Genomic DNA, 16,183 nt, shown 5'->3' on the forward strand with positions numbered 1-16,183 from the left:
AGTTTCATCATGAGCAAATTCCATGCTCATAGTACAAAATTTCCTAATGTGATCTTGAGGATCATATTTTCCATCGTATTTGTCATATTTAGGAATCTCGCAATGTTGCGGAAATGGTATCATATTCAGATTTTTATCAAAAGGATATGGGCATATATCTTCTAATGAATATTTCTTGGAGCTTGTCCCATTTTGTATGTCTTGTATCTGTTGTTGTAGAGTTTGTATTTGTTGAGTAAGGTTTGATAATGAATTATCCACATAGTTTCTCCTTGTTTCTTCATGAGCTCTCTTATCACTACACTTTTTTCTTTTGTCATCCCTTTCTTGCCTTGTTTCTTCATTTCTTTCTTTGTTCACATCTTCGTTATTTGGCTCATTTGTGTTTTGGGTGTTACTTGCCTCGACATCTTGTTTCAAGCTTTCTATGTTAAAGTCTTGTGGTAGTTTAGCTCCAAATTTTGCCAACATCAATAGATATTTTTCTTTTTGTTTTGCCAACAATTTTTCCATTAGCCTATCAAATTTGAAATCTTGCTCAAGGTCTCTAATGGTGCTATTGACTGCTTCTTCATCAACAACGGTAAATCCAAGAGTGTGGAATATAAAAGTATCTTCTTCCTCCATTTGTTGTTTTTTTCTAAGTTGTTCATGTTGGGCTCTAGTCCAAACTGGCATGTGATTGTTTCAAATTTTACCAAAAATTCCAAAGGACAAAGTCAATAGGTGATTATTGGTTTAGGAAGATATGCCTTGTTGATTTTACCACTATTGTTTGTTCATTGGGATAAAGCATCTCTTTGTTGAAAAACACGTCCTCGTAAAATTTCACGATCAAATTCTGTATCATAGCCACGTAAGTAGTGACGAAAACGGTGTAAGAATGTCCTATGTTTCAATAAGATCTTGTGATTGATATACAAGAATCTTATCCTTTTCTGAGTAGCTTTATAACTGGGTTTTCTTTTCTTAAGGTGATACCTAAGAGTCATATAAGCATTTGATAATTTACATGTTTGTTTGATTCCAATGTTGGTGCAATTTTGGTTTTGATATAACCTAGGTTCAAAATAGGAAAGATATATCCAAGATTAGGAACCTAGTATAGATTTGATCAAGCTTCGTGATAGAGGATTTGATTATCCTAATGAGAAACTTGACAAAGATGTTGATTTTTGCACTTAAGATGGTTGAATCGATAGCTTGTTAAATGTTGATGTTTATAGAACCTTTTGAGTACAACCTGTTGGATTAGTAACCTAGTTGTTTAGCTAGTTTGAAAATATGTGATGGTTTAGAGACAAACCTACTTCAAGAATTATTTTGATATTGATGTTTTGACACTTTGATTTTGATCTGGTGTTTCAAGTGTTGGAAAGTGTTTGTATTCCCCTTTTTCGATCAAACTTTTTCAGCAATTTGTTGTGTTTTTGCTCACTTGTAGATGATAATTTTCTTCAATTTTTGACCATTTGGAACATGTTACAGACATAGAAGACATAGTGTCTAATAAACAAAATGCACAAGCAAGTACAATTCCTATGGTAGGCTGAGACAATAATTGTTGAATCTCGCGTGAGGTTTCCCCCGAGGCTATGCTATTCAAAGAGGATATTTAAATGCTTGACCCCACTAGCTCCACCCTCAGCAATCACTTCTTCGGGGCAGCCAAGCACCAGTTTCCATGAAAACTCCCCATGTCAAACTTTATATCTCTACTAAGAACCATATGTATGTGAGCCGCTTCAGAGGTCCAACCTCCTGCACCAACAACTAGAAGGATTTTGGCAACTAGTACAAGTGGTTTTTAGTAAAGGCTTCTGGTCATGTGGCCATACATGCGGCACTTTCAACTCTATAAATACAGAAGTTTCCCAACCTATAGAAGTAATGCTCCATAGGGTTTATATGGAAACATAGTGTCGGTATGAACTTATCAGCACATGTTGTTTGAGACTTTTGTCACAAACATGATTTATTTATAGTGGATTGGAAGGACTCGGTATTAGCCCGTTTCTACTTTAGGTCGTTCCCCTCTCAGGCCCCCTCAAGGTAGCTTAGGAAGGCAGGCCCTCTAAAAGATTTAATTGCTTGAAAGTAAAGAAAGCATAAAAGAGTGGGTTTGGCTTTTTGGTCACCCAATTAAGGGGAGAGCATATACCTACCACTTTCAAGACACGGAATACAAGCGTTCTTTTTAACCTTTTCAAAGAAATTGTTGGCTAAGTCCTATTTGGAGATGTTGCTCCAACAAGAATGGTGTTTATTTTAGCCCTCTTAAAAGTCTATGTGCAACTATTTTAGAGAAAATACTAAAAATGCAAGTTGCATGTTGTCAATTCATTCTCTTAGTTAAACTAGATGAACAAGATATGATATGTTACTTCCCAAAACAAGACTTTTAATTAACTAGATCATGAAATGCATAAAATTTGTCTTAAATACCATCCTGCACATGCATGTTAGTAATATGTAAAATTTGATTTCATGGACATTCAGACCTGCAAGAAAATTTTGTTAGTTTTATAAACAGAAGCGCTAATCTAACATATGTGCTATCATTTTGCTCAAAAGTGCTAACCTGCAGATCAAAAGCGCTAACCTAGACTACAAAAGCGTTGCTCTGTGGATATAAAAGTGTGATTTCTTTGACATATGTGCTAACCTAAGACACAAATGCACGAACCTGTAATGCAAATGCATAGACTTCAAGACAAAATAGCTAACCTAGAATGCTCATATGCTAACCTATGCTACAAATGCACTAACCTAGAAGGCAAATACGCTAGCCTGCAAAACAAAAGCATTGTCAGAATTCACACATGCGTGAATTTGCATTACAAATGCATTAATTTTACTATTTATGAGATTTTTAAAGGTATTTGCGAGGTCTATGAGCCCCACTGTGGGAGCCAAAATGTGTCGACTTGAATTTCATCCTCAGAATGTTACCTGCAATAAGTTAGTTTCACAAAATACAAATGGAAATGCATACAAGAAATCCAAATTCAACCAATGAAACTACATGAAGTACATGTGAAATAAAACTACTAATATTACCTTCATTGCTTATGTCTCATTGTGTCCTAACTCCACTATTCCTAGTTGCAGATGGTGTGCTCTCATACAATGCACTGATGGCTTCCAAGATGGCATATGAGGAATGAACTGATAACTTGTAGTTAACTGATACTATGATATGCAATACTACACGATTATGCTAAAATGATCATGCTATTTGATACTATATGATAATTGCTATTTGTTATTTTCTATTTGCTTCAAGATTAAAACTCACGAATGCATAAGTTAATTTTAAGACTAACTCTCTCTCAACTGAAGCTCTTGATTTTATAGACCTTGAGAGGATTAGATGATGTGGCTTAGATCAACGGTCATGATCTGATCTGCAGATTTGAATGGTTGTGAGCAAAGGTGAAGGTTGAGAGAAAGGGGGAAGGAGAAGACAAGTGTCACTCATCTCACCTTGTCTGAGTTGTTGATTGAGATAATCTAGGGATGGTTGGAGAAGATTTAGGTATGATAGTACAAGTGGACTCAAGTCCTTCCTAAGATGTAGGGGGTGTTGGAGAGAATATAGGAAATGGTTATGAAATATGTGTACATACATAATTTTCATTGAATTTGGAAGTTGGAGATAAATGATGAATTAATATTTAAGAAATATTAATTTTCTTAGCCACATGTTTGATGAGTTGGCAAAGGGAAGATGAGGTGGAGATGGAGGGTGAGTTGGAAAATGGATTAAATAATTTAAGAATTATTTAATATTTAAGACTATAGGATAGGAGAATAACTATTAAATATTGGATATTTAATTGACTGAACGAGATAATTAAATATTAGATATTTAATTAACTTGGTTAGAGGAATAATTAAATATTAGATATTTAATTAATTAGAAGAATAAGATAGATGAATTAATTAATAAAATATTAATTAATAGAAAGACATGAAAATGAATTAAATAAATTAATCTTTTCAAATTAACTATTTAAAAGAAGAATGATCATTAAATAAATATAAAATATTTATTTAATTACTCATAGCCAATTTTATGTGTATACACTACCAATAAGGATAGGACCTGTGGAAAAGGATACATTGTCTCAGGTTTTAGATTTGAACCTCTCTTACAACATTCTCCTAGGAAGGCCATGGATTCACAAAATGCAAGCAATTTCTTCTACATATCATCAATGTGTGAAATTTCCTCATGAAGGAAAATAAATCACTATAACTGTAGATTCCAGTCAATATTGCAATAATTTGAAGCCAGTACAAGATACAAGAGTTCTACATAACAAAGAATCAGTATATCCTACCAAAGAAATTCAAGCAAAGTTATGGGAAACTTTTGAAGAAAAGCTCAAGTTAAATGATGAAGGAATGGGAAAATATTCTTTGCATAATTTTCCACTTTCCCCTAAGTCATATGGAAAGCCTACAGATATTCAATCAAAGCCATCAGAAAGATCAAAACGTATGTTTAAAGGAACATTTGTTAGTGCTAGAACTCTTGCAAAGGAAAATGAAGACAAAGACATTCTCGTTTGGTTGTACAAGGATGAAGATAAAACTATAGCAACATGGGCAGAAGTCAATATTCTCATAAAACAATATGGCAAAGGATATGAAATCGTGCAAAAGATGGGATATGAAGGGAAAGGACCAATTGGTAAGCAACATAAAGGTATTTCAAACCCTATTTGTCTGCACTCACAATCCATAGAAGATAAATCTGGGCTGGGATATCTAAAGTCTAATCAAAAGCAACATAATCATCAACAACAAAAATGGAGAAATAAATCAGTTTCTAAAGAAGAAAATTGGCAAGAAAAGCTACATCAAGCGACCGAAATAGTAACCAATAAACAAAAGAAGCAAGAAGAACATGAAAAGAAAGAGTAAAAAAAGGATGTATCTGATGATGAAAACCTCCTTGAGGCACCAGAAGATGGAAAGTTTGACATTCTTCCTGCATATTTTTAAGAGAGATCTACTATCCTAATAGAACCAATAGAAGCAGTAAACATTGGTACATCAAAGGATCCTAAAATACTTCATTTTGTTGCCTCATTATTAGAAAAAGAGAGGAAAGAATACATGACATTCTTTACGCAAAAACAAACAAATTTTTCTTGATCTTATGTAGATATGCCAGGACTTAACCCAGATCTTATTATTTATCATCTTAATGTGGATTTAAAAGCAAAATCCGTTAAGTGGAAGCGAAGAAAGATGCATCTGCATATTGCTCTCCTTGTAAAAACCAAACTGAAGAAGCTATTAGAAGTGGGTTTCATAAGAACAGTTGCTTATCCAGAATGGGTCTCAATTATTGTACCGATATCAAAGCCAAATAAGAGCATAAGGGTCTGTACAAATTTCAGAGATCTAAATAAAGCATGTCCAAAAGATGATTTCCCGCTACTCAACATTGATATCATAGTGGACTTATTAGCAAGACATGAGATGTTTTCATTAATGGATGGCTTCTTAGGATATAATCAAATAAGAATTGCACCTTAAGATCAAGAGAAAACAACTTTCACCTTTGCGTGGGGAACATATTGCTGGAATGTTATGCCATTTGGGCTTAAGAATGCAAGAGCAACTTATCAAAGGGCTATGACGATAATTTTCCATGATATGATGCATACATTTATGAAAGATTATGTCAATGACATACTTGCAAAATCTCACACAAGAAAAGAACATTTGAACATTTTAAGCAAGATTTTTGATAGGTTGGAAAGATATCAATTGAGATTAAATCCAAAGAAATGTGCATTTGGGGTAACCTCTGGAAAGCTCCTTGGGTACATTATATCAAATCGTGGCATTGAAGTAGATCCTGAAAAAGTTAAAGCTATCATGGAGATGGAGTCACCCAAGAACATAAGTCAATTATGATCTTTACAAGGAAGGTTGCAATCAATTAGGAGATTTGTTTCTCAATTGGCTGATAGATGCCTTCCATTTACCCATCTTCTACATAAAAATGTTCCATTCAAATGGGATCTAAAATGTGAAGAAGATTTTTTATAAATAAAAGAATATCTTATGAGTCCTCCAATACTAATATCACCAACCAAAGGGAAACCATTGTTGCTCTATGTCTCAGCAACAAGTGTGTCATTAGGCGCTCTCTTAGATCAACATGTTGATGAAGGAAAAGAAAGAGCAGTTTATTATATCAACAAAACACTTGTTGGTTACAAAATAAATTATTCCTCAATTGAAAAGATATGTCTAGCAGTTGTATTTGCCACTCAGAAGCTACGACATTCTATGTTTCTTCATTCTATGAAACTAATAGCAAAGATAGATCCTCTCAAATATTTGTTGAGCAAGTCAACATTGACAGGGAGACTAGCCAAATGGGTTATGATATTGAGTGAATTTGACATAGAATATGTTGAACGGAAAGCTATCAAGGGACAAGTCATCACTGATCAATTGGCTGATGCACCTTTACAAAATAACATGCCTTTGCACATCAAATTTCTTGGTACAGATATCCTAATAGTAAGTACAAACTTTTGGGAATCGTATAGACTGCAATTTCCATGCACCAATAATACTACAGAGTGTGAAGCATTGGCTATAGGGCTTAAAATGGTCATTGAATGGAATGTCAAAGAACTACATGTCTATGGTGATTCACAACTTGTCATTAATCAAATAAATGATGAATATGAAACAAAAGATGATAAGCTTATGCCATACAAGGAGCTGATAGAGGAATTTAAAGAACACTTTAAAGAAATCACATTCACCCAGATTCCCAGAAATGAGAATAAAGCAGCAGATGCAATGGCTACAATAGCATCTCTCTTGAAAAATAAAGAGAATCAACAATGTTACAAATTTCTCGTGGAAGATATCTTAACCCCTACCATCCAATCCCAGCATACCTATCGAATTTGCCATATATCAGGAACCAGTCAATCCTTATATAGTAAAACCTACCAATATTTGAAAGATCATATCCTTCCTCTTGAATTATCTCATAATCAATGAAGAAACTTTATCCGTTAGTCCTCTCCCTATACTATTATTGTTGATATCCTATATAGGTGTGGTCTAGATGGTACTTTATTGAGATATCTTGAAAAAGACGAATCTGAGAGAATTCTTAATGACATTCATGTGGGTATTTGTGGTACACACTCAAATGGTTTAACATTGGCTAAGAAACTTATTCGTATGGGTTACTTTTGGCCTACTATGGAAAGAGATTCATTCACCTATGCTAGAAAATGTAAACAATGTCAAATCCATGGAAATTTCATTCATGCACCAGCACAAGAGTTATATCCTATGACGGGATAATGGCCATTTTCACAATGGGGCCTTGATTTGGTAGGAAAGATCAATCCCTCATCTTCTAACTGACATAAGTTTATTCTAATTGCTATTGAATATTTTACTAAGTGGATTGAAGTAGTGCCTTTAACAATAGTGACATGAAAACAAATATCATCAGTCGTCTTGAATTATATAATCTGTCGCTATGGAGTTCCTATCACCATTATCACTGATAATGGAAGACCATTCAAAATTCAAGATGCGAAAGAGCTATGTGAACAGTTCCATATCCAACATAGGTTCTCTACTCCATACTATCCACAAGGTAATGGTCAAGCTGAGGCATTAAACAAAACTATCTTGAAAATCTTGAAGAAAATAGTCAATGAAGCTGGAAAAGACTGGCACATTCAGCTAAATCCTACTCTTTGGGCATACCAAACTAGCATCTGCACTCCAACAGGGGCAACTCCATATTTTTTGGTATATGGATCAGAAGCTATATTACCTATAGAAGTAGAGATACCTTCTCTACGTGTGTCTTTGCATGGTCTTATACCAGAAGAAGAACAACGAGTCTCTCAACTCCAGGAACTAGAATTGATTCAGGAACGTCGCCAAAATGCAACAAAACATTTGAAAGTATATCAACAAAGAATGGCAAGAAGCTATAACCATAGAGTCAAGCAGCATATTTTCTAGATTGGGGATATAGTTCTAAGGGAGAATCCAAGAAATCAGCAAGACCAAGAGAAGAAGGGAAATTTTGAACCAAATTGGTTAGGACCTTTTGTCATAGTAGCAACATATGGATCAAGAGCATACAAGTTATCTACCCCTGAAGATGATTGGTTTGATGAACCTATCAATTCTATCCATCTCAAGAAATTCTATGCTTGAGATATAAAGTCCTAAAAAAATCAACAAAAAGCATATAAGGTCCTGAAAAAAATCAACAAAAAGCATATAAAGTCCTGAAAAAATCAACAAAAAGCATATAAAATCCAAAAAAATGCAATGAATTTAGATGGTGAAAACCTAGTAAACAGGTGCTATCTAAGAAGTAAGTTCCTCCATCTATGAGATCACTTTGCACACCTATCCACTCCATCCTATCACATCTATCGCTTCCATATATCTGAGCTTATCCATTCCATCATTTGCATCCATTGCTCTGAACCACTTAGTAAGAAATATGCAGCTTACCAACAATTATCAATCTTTGACACACTTGTCATAGTCACTATCTTATATCTTATCAAAATCAATCATATCTGCATTTTTCTCTCACTATGGTTTGGATGTTGATCAATTCATACATCCATAATAAATTTTTGTTTCCACTGGGGGCAAAATTCTATTTCCTTTTGCTAAGGTGATCTTTTGAATCTTTGAAAATCCAAAACATTCAAAAAATTTAGAAAAACCAAAAACACCTAGGGTTTTGAAACAGATAACGAGCAACAAAGCAACAAAAATCAAGGCATTTCATCAACAACTGAATCGTCAAACTCAGAAACCAAAGAATCGATCAGCAAGTAATATGAGATTATTAGAGATCATTCATCAAGATAAATATATTAGTTAATGACCATAAGAACATGTGAATGACATGCAAGATTCAATGTTTATATCTTGATTTTATTGCTAATCATGTACTCTATGCAACTCAAGGATGTCCATGACTACAGAAGCTATGATGGGGCATGATTATTTTCTTTGATTGCTATCTGTGGTTTATCTCTTACTATTGTATGAACTTGTCTTAGGATATGATCGACAAAATATCAAGGAGGACATTCCAAGTCATGCATCAAAGGGGATAATCCTTGTTTGTTCTACATACAATACTCAAGTCAACTTGATGTATTATATCAAGTTGCTTGTATTAACTTGCTATATCAAAATCCATGTAAGGAATACTCAAGTCATCTTGAATGATTATGTCAAGTTGCTTGTATTTTCTTATAACATTTTAAAGCTCAATGATGAAATCAAGCACTATTACAAGATAGCATATGAAGAATGGCAATACAATTTTTAGTTAGATCATTTCATTAGCTCATTATTTGTCTGCATTGTAAGCATTTATTTGTCTGATGTATTATAAGCATGTCATTTCATTAACATATCAATGGTCATAAATAAAGATTGAGTATACTTGGACAAACAAAAATAATTTGCATTTAATCATTATAGGTGCATTCATTTTAGAATCATTTTAAATCATCATCCATTTTCATTTAGTTGTATATAAATCATTTGCATTAGTTTGCATTCAATTAAGTGCATTTCATTCATCATGTAGTGTATCATCATTATTATTTGCATTATCATTCCATTAACGATCATTTAGTTGTATCTTTGCACTTAGATTCATAATCATTATAAATATTACATATAAAAATACAAAAACATTTCATGTAGATCATTTTGCATTTACATCATCATCAGCATCAAATCAATCATTCGTTTGCATTCCATATAGATCATTGCATTTGCATCATTTAAGATAGTATTCATAATCATTGCATCCATATAATCATCACATAGAATAACATGCATAAAGAAACATCATCCATATAATCATTGTATCCATAAAATCAAAGCATATAGATCATCATCAAATAGAACATGCATATAAAGCATCATCATATAGAATCCATGTCTATAGATCATCATAAAAAAATAAAAGTCCAAGTATACAATGATATCAAATAAACAATACAAATGCCTCATCAAATACAAATCAAGTCATGGTTGTCGTGTACCACTACCACCTGACTCTATCTGTCTTTGTGGCTATGGATGAGAAGATCCTCCAGATGTCAGTCTCCCATGATCACCACTCCTCTGAGGAGGTCCCATGACCCCACCATTGCTAGTATCCATCAACACGGTGGTATGATAACTACCTACTTTCTGGCTCTTGCAACTGCCTCCTCATATTGTCATCACCAATGGGAAGTCTCCTTCCTGACCTGAACTAATGCTCTAATAGTGTTAGCCGAGAGAGTACCTGAACCAACCTACTGAATGTGATCAAGAAGGCCCTGAGTATCCTGTTGTCTCCTAACAACTCTATCCCACTCAGTCATAAGAGTCTGCAACTGTGCTCGAAGCTGATCAATCTATGCTCTCAGATTGTCAATGGTATCCTGCCCTAACACATCATGCTCTGGTGCATCCTGCTCTGGCATATCATGCACTGGTGCATCATGCTCTGGTAAATCCTCCTGTGGTGCATGAACCCAAATCCCCTCACCACCAACCTATCCAACTACTGGAATCTTGGTCCGAGTAACTCTCCAAACCCATCGTCTAATTAGGGGAACATAATCCTCAAGATCCTCATCATCTCCACCATGTGTTGCAATAACCCCAGGATCTAGCTGAACCTGTCCAAAATCAATGCCTCTCCCACAACCTCCATCCAGTCCAGTCACCCTGCCTCCTCCTATCAATGGAAACCCTCTTGATGATCTCATACCTGTCTTGCCATGCTCCTTCCCAATTCGTCCAACATCTCTCCCACCCATAGGACGTAATCTCTTAATCTTTCCAGTCGGTCCAAATGATCCTCCATGGACTCTCAATCGACCTCCCCTCCGTCTAGGTCTCCTCCCACCACCACCTCCATCCCCACCCTCATCTCCACCTCCCCCAGCCTCATGAGCAGCTCTAAGCTCTCGTCTCCATTTGCGTCTCCTAGAAACTAGATCATTTGAATCATCATCCTCATCTCCTGAGATGGGAGGAGGATTTGCTGGATCAGTAATACGAGGAAATGGATGAGCTAATATGTACTGCGCATAATCTGCAGTAACCCTAGGATCAAGAATGTGTAATCTCATATCATAAGCCACTCTCAGAGTAGCAACAAACTCCAAACGAGCAATCTCAAATGATAACGAAGGTCCCCAATCTTGCCTATCTCTGTACTGTTGAGCATATATTGTCACACCAGTAGGCATAGGTTGGATGATACCAAACTGTCTCAGAATGTGACCAATCAACTGTAGCTCAACAATGTAAGGAGTCCGACCAATGAGATATCTACTCTACATGATAAATGGTAATGTCTGTGCATCATCCATCCATGGCTCACAATCAAGATATGGTCTCCAAGTAATGCTATCCAATGAAACAAGCACCCAACGCCAATACTCCATCTTACCCAGCTTATGTTGAGTAAGGATACCTACATAGAAATACACATATGGTTTCCTCTCTCCATGAACTCTATGATGGATAGGCCATGTAATAGCAATGTGCTCCCAGCACTAGATTTGCAATAAAGTGCATCCTGTAGATAAACTCGCACTCTCATCATACACTACCTGATGAAGTTCATGATATAAATGTGCCAGCATGCAAACACCCCAAGCATATCGAGTACGATGTTGCATCATACTCAAGAGAATCTCACCCCATCCAACCAAAAAACCTCGTGATCTCCTATCAGAACATATAAATCCTCTAATCAAACCAGCAATAATAATAGGAAGAGCCTCATAATACATCACCATATCAACCCATCGTATCTCTCCTCTACCAATGCTCTCATCAGCAAACACGACTTTGCAAGCCTCTATCCCAACCCGATCCTGAAAATTATACTACACTAGCTCGCTAGTCACTGGGATATGCAGAATCCTATAGACATCCTCAAGAGTCACACTAATCTCACCCGTCGGCAGGTGGAAAGTGTTATGCTCATTGTGCCATCTCTTGGCCAATGCTGTCAATAATCCTCTATTATGCGTAATCTCAGCCATATACAACAAATGGCATAAACCACAGGCATCTATATGTCTAATCTCAGCCTGTGTCAACTTTGGAACTAAATGACGCATTGCCGATAATTTCTCCCGACACTAGAGAACATCAAGTTTCTCCTATTTGTCAAGAGAAATCAATCAATCATCAAATCTCTATCTATCTATCAAATCAAAATGAAGCAATCTATGTTATCTATCTATCAAAGGAATCAAATCTACCAATCACACAATCAAAGCAATCCTATGAATCAATCCAGCAATCAAAGCTATCTATCGATCTATCAATCATGCATTGGCTCAATCAAGACCCTATTTTATCATGAATGCATATTAAACATGTTAAATCTAATCATCAAAGTGATTTTTACCCTTTTCACTTATCAAAAACATCAAATTTGAGCAAAAGTGCTATCCTATTGAGCATTTGCACTAAATCTAAAGGCATTTGCGCTAAACTAGAGCATATGCACTATCTTTTTGAAAAAATGCACTAAATCTACAAGCATACGTGCTAACCTCTACAAAAAAGCTACCTTTTTTAGTAAAAGCGCTAACAAACGATGCATTTGCGCTATCCTATGCATAAGCGCTAAAACAAATTGCAAAAGTGCTAACCTAACGTCGAAAAATTCAAAAAAAATTTAAAAATTAAAAAATGCTCGAAAACATGAAAATTTTGCACAAAAACTTGAAAACAAAGCTCGGGATAAGATACCTACCGGATATCCATGCTCGACAGGTCACTGATAATGCCGAACATGCTCAAATCGATGGTTCTCCACAGGAATCACCATTTCGCCACTTCAGCAAGAATATTTTTTTCCACAAGCTGACAAGGATAACAATGAAATTAAAATTAGCCTTGGTTAATTTTATATTTACTAATTGAAGAGTAATTAATTTCAAATAAGGCATTTTAATTTGTTTTTTTTTTCCAAATGAATTTAATTGACTAAATTTTTATCAATTATCATGAGATCAATTGTTCAAACCAGAATTTTCAACAATTTCACGATCAATCTCCAGAGAGGGCACACAATCAGGATTTTTATCTCCGTCAGGCGCACTATCGAGACTTGATTTAATCTTTGAAACAATGTTGTTTCGACGTCATTTCAAAGAGGGCCAAAATGTATACACATAAAATTGGTTATGAACAATTAAATAAATATTTTATATTTATTTTATACTTATTCTTCTATTAAATAGTTAATTTGAAAAGATTAATTTATTTAATTCATTTTTATGTCTTTCTATTAATTAATATTTTATTAATTAATTCATTTATCCTATTCCTCTAATTAATTAAATATCTAATATTTAATTATTCCTTTTAACCAAGTTAGTCTCAAATATTAAATAATTTCCTAAATTATTTAAATCCCTTTTCCAACTCACCCTCCATCTCCACTCCATCTTCCCTTTGCCAACTCATCAAACATGTGGCTAAAAAAATTAATATTTCTTAAATATTAATTCATCATTTATCTTCAACTTCCAAAATTTAATGAAATTGTGTATGTACACATATTTCATAACCATTTCTTATATTCTCTCCAACACCCCCTACATCTTAGGAAGGACTTGAGTCCACTTGTCCTCTCATGCCTAAATTTCCTCCAACCATCCCTAGATTCCCTCAGTCAGCAACCCAATCAAGGTGAGATGAGTGACACTTGTCTTCTCCTTCCCCCTTTCTCTCAACCTTCACCTTTCCTCACAGCCATCCAAAACTGCAGATTTGATCATGACCATTGATCTAAGCCACATCATCTCATCCTCTCAAGGTCTATAAAATCAAGAGCTTCAGTTGAGAGGGAGTTGAGTCTTCAAATTGATCATATGCATACATGAGTTTTTGAAGCAAATAGCAAATAGAAAATAACAAATATCATATAGCATTTTAGTATAATCATTTTAGCATAATCATGTAGTATTGCATATCATAGTATCAGCTAACTACAAGTTATGAGTCTATTCTTCATTTGCCATCTTGGAAGCCATTGGTGCATTGTCTGAGAACAGACCATCTACAACCAGGAACAATGGAGTTAGGACACAATGAGACATAAGCCATGAAGTTAATATTAGTATTTTTATTTCATATGTACTTCATATAGTTTCATTGGTTGAATTTGGATTTCTTGTATGCATTTCCATTTGTATTTTGTGAAACTAACTTATTACAGGTAACATTCTCAAGATGAAATTCAATTTGACACAATTTTCAATAATTTTAGGGGGGGGAACTCTAAAATTTTTATTTTTCAGGATGTGTCCACTTTGAAAATTAGTATTAAAATATATTTATAAAAGAATTGAAAAATATGACGTAAACTAGATGGTGTAAGCTAATTTCTCAAAAAAAAAATTTAATTTGTAAAAAAGGCTAATATTTTAGGGGGGCGCACAATTGATGCTATGTTATGTTTTTTCCCATAAAAACAAAACCACTTTATGTGGCCCCCCTTTTTGAAACCATTAATCTCCACTATTTTTTTTCGAAAAGTAGATTCAAAGGACTACAACTCTTGTACTTATTGCATCTTAAAAAAATTTGAGCGTAATTATCTTCAATTTCTCGTCAAAAGTCAGACTTCGCTAATTTCATAAAAGAAAAAAAAAAAAGTGGCAACTTAAGACCCCCTTTTGCTTGCAAATCTTGGTGCACTTACTCATGGGACTTTGTTATGTATTTTTATTATTTCATATTTGAGTGATTGAAATCATAGCTAGCTCATCTTAGTTGGATATTAAAAAGTTTGATGGAACATATTTAATTTTTGAAACTTACCCCATGTCCCCATGCTGCTGCTTATGAGCATTTTCTGCTTAAAATTCTAATTAAGGGAAAAGGATAAATTGGAATCTTTCCCTATTTTAGTGGAGCAACAATTGCTTAAAAATTGAAAATAAGCTTTGAAAAAAAGGGGGAGTTAGACACATGGCTTCACCATATTTTTTTGGTCTCCTATTTACTTGCCTAGAATTTTGCTTATGAATTTTATTTGTAAAAAAAATTATCAAAATTTCATCTACAAAATGATTTAAGAACATTGCACAAAAATAAGCAGCCATTTGACTATCCATGGAGCCACCTGCTCCACAAATTGTTCTTTAAAAAGTTGAGTAGCTGCTGCTAGCCAAAATAAACTAAGCAGCAGCATGGGGACATGCCCTTATAGATGAGAGATCTCTTTCATATATATCTTCTAATTTACATATAAAAAATAAAATATTATTTCAAGTATAATGCCAATTAAATTAATATAAACATCTTAAAAAAATCTATTTAAATTTTTTATTGAGAAATATTATTCATAAATTATTTTATTTACATTATTTATTGAACTGTCAATTCATCAATAATTATTTTATTTTAAATTGAATATTTTAAAAATTTATAATTTTTATTTATTCAAAGAGTTATTTTGTTTAATTGATTATAATATAATTCAAAATAATTAAAAATATTATAAAAAGTAATAATATCTCTTGTGAAAAATAAAAAAATTAAGGGTTTTCAATTCTGAGTTTCATGGAATTTCGGGCGATGGCGACTTCCACTTAATCATTTGTGGAGGAATGTTTTCCGACAGAGTGATGACTCCGCAGTGTGATTTTATCAACAGAATAAACCATGCTTCGAGATTTCGTCATCAGAATGCGCAATGTTCAGTGTGATTTCCGATGTCTGCATCTGCTTCGATGCCACATAGCTCATCTATGGAGGAATGTTATAATAGCTCAAAGAATTCACAAACTGCAATCAAATATGAGCTTCAAGACATCTCAAGGTTCACAATGAATAGATTTATTTAAGAAAATGTGGGTGGTGGAGTCTATACATTTGCCAGCACCTTTTTGGCATGGCCACTCTTCTAATTTTGTTTAAGTAAAAGTTTGTGTTCTTCCATGTGCAAAGAGGATTCGCAATTTTGAGGAGTCACCATGGACATACTGTGGCAGAGGCTCTATAAAACTGCACCCTATTCGCCTACAAAAGCTCTATAAATTTGATACTCCAGGCCTATACAGATCTGAAGCAGAGAATTCTGAGTTTGAAA

The sequence above is a fragment of the Cryptomeria japonica genome, chromosome 9 (genome assembly GCF_030272615.1).
Source record: "Cryptomeria japonica chromosome 9, Sugi_1.0, whole genome shotgun sequence".
In the NCBI taxonomy this organism is placed as follows: Eukaryota; Viridiplantae; Streptophyta; class Pinopsida; order Cupressales; family Cupressaceae; genus Cryptomeria; species Cryptomeria japonica.